We start from the raw sequence: 6,000 nt of genomic DNA, 5'->3' as shown, positions 1-6,000 counted from the left end.
ATAACATTTGGGAAGCCAGGGTCGCCACTGGTTCACTGGTCTATTCTCTTCTTTGGGCCTTAATTTCCCATCTGAACACTGAGGGAATCTATCAAGGTTGCCCCTGGGTGTGGGGAATTCAGTGACTTCCGCCCTGTTACTTTCTTTCTTTTTTAATTTTTTTTCTTTATTGATAAGGTATTACATATGTGCCCTTATCCCCCCATTGCCCCCCCCCCACACACACACACTCATGCCCTCACCCCCCTGGTGACTGTGTCCATTGGTTAGGCCTATATGCATGCATACAAGTTCTTTGGTTGATCTCTCCTTACCCCCACTTCCACAAATGAGTGAGATCATGTGATATTTATCTTTCTCTGACTGGCTTATTTCGTTTAGCATAATGCTCTCCAGTTCCATCCATGCTGTTGCAAATGGTAAGAATTCCTTCTTTTTTACAGCAGCGTAGTATTCCATTGTGTAGATGTACCACAGTTTCCTAATCCACTCATCTGCTGATGCCACCCTGTTACTTTCTTTCTACAGAGTCTCAACCCCTCTGCCCCCAGCATGGGCTTGAAATGAATGCGCACCACTCTCCTTGCCTCATCTCTGGGACTTCTCCTGTCCTAAAATGCTGCACACAGATCCCTGGATTCGGGGAACATCAACTACACTCTCCTTAATTCCATTCCCTTCCCGGGTAGTTTTTGTCATGCATTGGAGAGAAATTGCAGGTGGAAGTGATGCTGGGCTAAGAAGATCCACTACAGCCCTTTCTCTGAGGGAGGCCTGCCCTGGAGTACTGTTTAGAAAGTAGCTTTTAGAAAAAGCGTGGCTCAGTAGGGTCAAGTAGGTTGTGTAACGCTATGGAGCACAGGTAAAGTGAGGATGACACTCATCTTCTTATGGAGTCAGGTCTTGGATGGAAAGTAGTATTGGCAAGTGGCCCTTCCATAGGGGTTCTGCTGATCCAGATGCACTGGTCCCAATGCCTGGAGTTGCAGGCATTTCAGCATCTGCTGTCACCAGGGCAGGACAGTGATGAGAAGTAGAGGCAAAAGTAGGGATGGGAAGGAAAGAGGGGGCAGGCAGGGCCCTAGAAGAACTCCAAGACCTTGCAGCGCAGCCTGGCCATGGAGGGGTCATACTCCTGGGCAGATATTGCAGAGGAGACACCACAGTTTCCCTGGCAACTACTTCTACCCTCGGGAGAGAAGTGCCTTCTCACAGCTAAACCAAATCCTGTGCTGAAGCCAAGGCCGCATCTGTTGGTAAAATCTTCCATGCAGGTTGCTCACCAAAATGATGGTGTGGGCCCAAGCCTGGCGTGGCTACACTAGAGGCCTGTCTTTGGAGGGCACCGAGGTGAAGCCCCTCTCTCTATCACAGAGGAAAATTAGGCTCAGAGGCAGGAAACGATATCTTTCATCTAAGCAAGTAGCCACACTAGTACTGGAAGCCAGGCCTTCTTATGCAAGGTGTTGTGATTAAGAGAACATCAGTTTAGAGCCAGACAATATGGGTTCTTAACATCATTCAGGCTCAGCTGCCCCCTTTGTTAAATGAAGACTATAATAGAATGTACCTCACAGGGTTGTTGTAATGCTTCAATGAAATAATAAATGAAATTCACTTTTAACACAATTGACTCACATACTGTATAGTGTGCTCAGTATATGTTAGGTAATAAAAAAAACACACTCTTTTCTCTACACATCTCACCCTCAATTCTTACCCCCAGATCAAACTACTAGGTAGATGATGTGGAGTTTTTCTACAGCTGATCAGGGACAGAAGAAAGACATCTCACCCTCAATTCTTACCCCCAGATCAAACTACAGCTGATCAGGGACAGAAGAAAAAAGAGGGTCCCACTCCATAAGGCCCGCCTCTATCCACTGGGGTCACAAATTTGTTGTTTTGTTGTTATTGTTGATCCTCACCTGAGGATATTTTTTCCATTGCTTTTTCAGAGAGAGTGGGAGGGAAGGAGGGAGAGGGAGGGAGAGGGAGAGAGAGAAACATCGGTGTGAGAGAGACACATAAACTGGTTGCCTCCCACACTTGTCCTGATCAGGGATGGGGAGCGAACCTGCAACTCAGGTATGTGCTCTTGAATGGGAATCAAACCTGGGATCCTTTGGTGCGTGGTGGACTGATGCTCTAACCACTGAGCACACCGGCCAGGACTGTGGTCACAAATTTAAACATCCACAGAGAGCAGACAGGAATGTAAACAAGTAAAGCAGGCCAGGTGATGTGTAACTAACTGGAGGGTACAATTTGATGCTGGCCCCATAAAAATGCCTTTGCTTGCACTTCCTGTGATACGGAGGGCTGGTAGAAAAACAGCCATCACGGACCCAGACATACTTGGAGTGATAAGAATGCCTGCAATGTTGTCTCTGGGAGGACACGTGGAGATTCATGACTGATACCACTATCAACATTAGGTGTATCCCTCTTAACCATTGATCGGGGCTTCAAATCTCATGGACACGGTGAACTGTATAATCAACAAGACATATGAGTTCATCATTGACAGCTCAGAGGCAGGTTTGTGACCACATGCAGAGATGTGTTGGTTAGTATGCACTTTAACTTTTTTTCATTCTTTTACACTACCTGATTTTTATTTTTTATTTTTATTTTTTTTAAATCCTCACCCGAAGATATTTCTCCATTGATTTTTAGAGAGAATATAAGGGAGAGGGAGAGACAGAGAAACACTGATGTGAGAGAAACACATCGATTGGTTGCTTCCCTCATGCCCCTGACCAGGGCCGGGAGCCTGCAACCGAGGTACATGCCCTTGACCAGAATCTAAGCCAGGGCCATTCGGTCTGCAGGCCAACACTCTATCCACTGAGCCAAACCGGCTTGCAGTGGTCGGCAAACTGTGGCTCGCAAGCCACATGCGGCTCTTTGGCCCCTTGAGTGTGACTCTTCCTAAGCCTTAGGAGCACCCTAATTAAGTTAATAACAATGTACCTACCTATATAGTTTAAATTTAAAAAATTTGGCTCTCAAAAGAAATTTCAATCATTGTGCTATTGATATTTGGCTCTGTTGACTAATGAGTTTGCCGACCACTGGGCTAGGGCGATGCTACCTAACTTTTTAAATTTCTTATTTCCATTAAGAAAGAAACTGAACTTAGTGTAATATGTTTAACTAAAAGTGTGTAAAATAAAATGTAGAGTTAAAAATCCCTTATAGAACCACCCCTCCGGAAATAAACTCAGCAAGAGTTTGATAAAAAAAAATGTTCAGTTTTATTTGATTGCACACACATGCTGAATTCGTTTGCTGGACCTGCCATAATAAAGTAGCACAGACGAGGTGATTTAACAGAAATTTATTTCCTCACAATTCGGGACAGTGGAAGTCAGATCAAGGTGTCAGCAGGATTAGTTTCTTTTGAGGCCTCTCTCCTTGTCTTGCAGGTGGCCATATTCTACCTATTTTCACATGGTCTCTCTGTGTGTGTCCATGTCCCAATTTCCTTTTCTTATAAAGACACTAATCATATTAGATTTCCAGGGATTAGGATGTTAACATTTGAATGGAGGGAGGCACATATTCAGCCCATAACACACAATAATATTTTTTTCTGTACAGTTCTGTAACTTGTTTTTCTTACTTAAAGTAGTTTCAACATGTTTTCCAGTCAGAAAATGTGTATCTTCCCGAGGAGGTAGAAATACTGGGTGGGGCAAGGGTAAGTTTACAGTTGTGAATATACAAATCACAGAGTTTATTCTTGTATTATTATTTTCTGATTATTGAATTAATAATGAAATACTTGTGAATATATATTAGTGTTCTGAAAATAGATATAACTAGAAGAGCTATTTTAGTGAGACTGAAGGAAAAGCCTAGAACTGTACACCTGTTTTTGTCCCATCCTGTATTGAGTATAGTTTTTTCATCCCATGAGCAAGGGAGAAGGGGGTGGGGATCGACCATTAGCTCAACAACCAACAGCGTCATTCAAAAGGAGGTGCTGGCTCTTCGCTGCCTGTCTTCCTTCTTCCAATTGCTTTGATTTCTTTGTGATTTCATCTGAAGTTTATGTGATTTTTTCACACTTGCTTTTTACATCACACATTAAACTGACCACAGCATAAAGCATGCTCTGGTTACTATTTCTAGGCTATGTATTTGTTAATCGCTATTTGGTCTTTGCTTTCTTAGCTCTCCTGGCTTCCTGGTTTTATCTCAGTTGACTTATTTACTCCGTCCTTTATTTTCCCCCCACAGAGGTCACATGCTCTTTCTTTTCTGTGAAAAGTACAGGCATGTGTTATCTGAAAGCTCCTGCTGCTCCTGGGATGTCTTCTCCAAGTCTTCTGTTTGGCTCTCCGGTGGTGTGAGTAGTTTCTCCTTTACTTCCCTCTTTGTGTCTTTGGGTTCCTTTTATAGTCTGCCTCTAGTACTTAAAAACGGACGCTGATGCCCTATGTTTGGTATTTTCCCCCCACAGAGGTCACATGCTCTTTCTTTTCTGTGAAAAGTACAGGCATGTGTTATCTGAAAGCTCCTGCTGCTCCTGGGATGTCTTCTCCAAGTCTTCTGTTTGGCTCTCCGGTGGTGTGAGTAGTTTCTCCTTTACTTCCCTCTTTGTGTCTTTGGGTTCCTTTTATAGTCTGCCTCTGGTACTCAAAAACGGACGCTGATGCCCTGTGTTTGGCCCTTCAGTGGTGCGTGTGTGTGTGTGGGGGGGGGTGGTGGTGGTTGTGATCCCAGAAACATATTTCTTACAGTGAAATGGGGGTCACCCAGTGCGCGTCGGTGTGTTTTGGTGTGTGTGTGTGTTTTGTGTTGTGTGGTGTGTGTTGTGTGTGTGTGTGTGTGTGTGTGTGTGTGGTGTGGTGTGAGTGGTGTGTATGCACTTGTGCAAGAAGGAGTATTGACCTGTGTGTGTGTGTGTGTGTGTGGTGTGTGTGGTGTGTATGCACTTGTGCAAGAAGGAGTATTGACATGTTGGTATTTGTGAATTTTGTCTCAGTTCTCTTCCTTTGGAACTTGACCTTGTGGGAGCCCATCTGGTCCTGAGGCCATGCCTTCAGCTTTTACATTTTCCCATCCCCAGATGAGGCTCATTCCTTTCAGGCTCCTACCACCCCTAAAGCATTGCTTTGATGTGGCAATCAATCTATTTTAGTGTCTTTAATATCACGATTAGAAAAGATTTCTCTTTTTTGAAAATATTTCTTTTTTTCAAGTTTATATAAATATTCAAGTATATATTCTTCTAGCAAGTGCAAAATGACTCCAATTTTATTTTTTTCCAAATGGCTAACCAAATTTTCCAATGCTATTTTTAAATTATCCAAGTCTTTCCTACCTATATAATGTGCTGAATAGGGTTTATACATATAGTGTATGTGATACACTGAACAATGTATAGACATAGAACTTTTCTAGGCTTTTCTTTCAGTCTCACAAAAATAGCTCTTCTAGTTATATCTAGTTTCAGAACACTAATATATATTCACAAACACACATTGCATTATATTATTATTGACTATAACATTCTAGCTTTATAATACAGGAAGTCAAAAGTAGTATGTTATATAAACGCTCCACTGCTCTCCCCGCCCACTTAGACCTCATGCACAAGGTCTCGTCATAACCCTGACCTGACAGAGCACCGTGATATACCTCTCCTGCCTGTGGGTGGGCCAGGCTGCCTAGAGCCAGGCAAAGGACGTCCTGCTGGATCTCAAGAGTTGTCCGTTTGCCGGAAGCTATCAAATCTCCTTTTAACATAACATAAGAGGAAAATCTAATATAGATATTTTTAATGATCTCAACAAGTGGCCTCCAAATTTATCTTAGGATGGAAGCACTCTTTGATTTAAAAAATATTTCATTGTCCATTTAGATAAATAAAGTTGGTTCTCAGATTGTAAAACCTGGCCCTGAAGTGTAGAGCAAAGAGGGAGTTCAATTGCTTTATGAGAACAGAAGAGATTATTTTAGACTCCTAAGAGGAGACGACAGAAGCAA

Source organism: Myotis brandtii, unplaced genomic scaffold, assembly GCF_000412655.1.
Source record: "Myotis brandtii unplaced genomic scaffold, ASM41265v1 scaffold13, whole genome shotgun sequence".
In the NCBI taxonomy this organism is placed as follows: domain Eukaryota; kingdom Metazoa; phylum Chordata; class Mammalia; order Chiroptera; family Vespertilionidae; genus Myotis; species Myotis brandtii.
The sequence above is the reverse complement of the archived record's forward strand: the minus strand, read 5'-3'. Positions refer to the sequence as shown.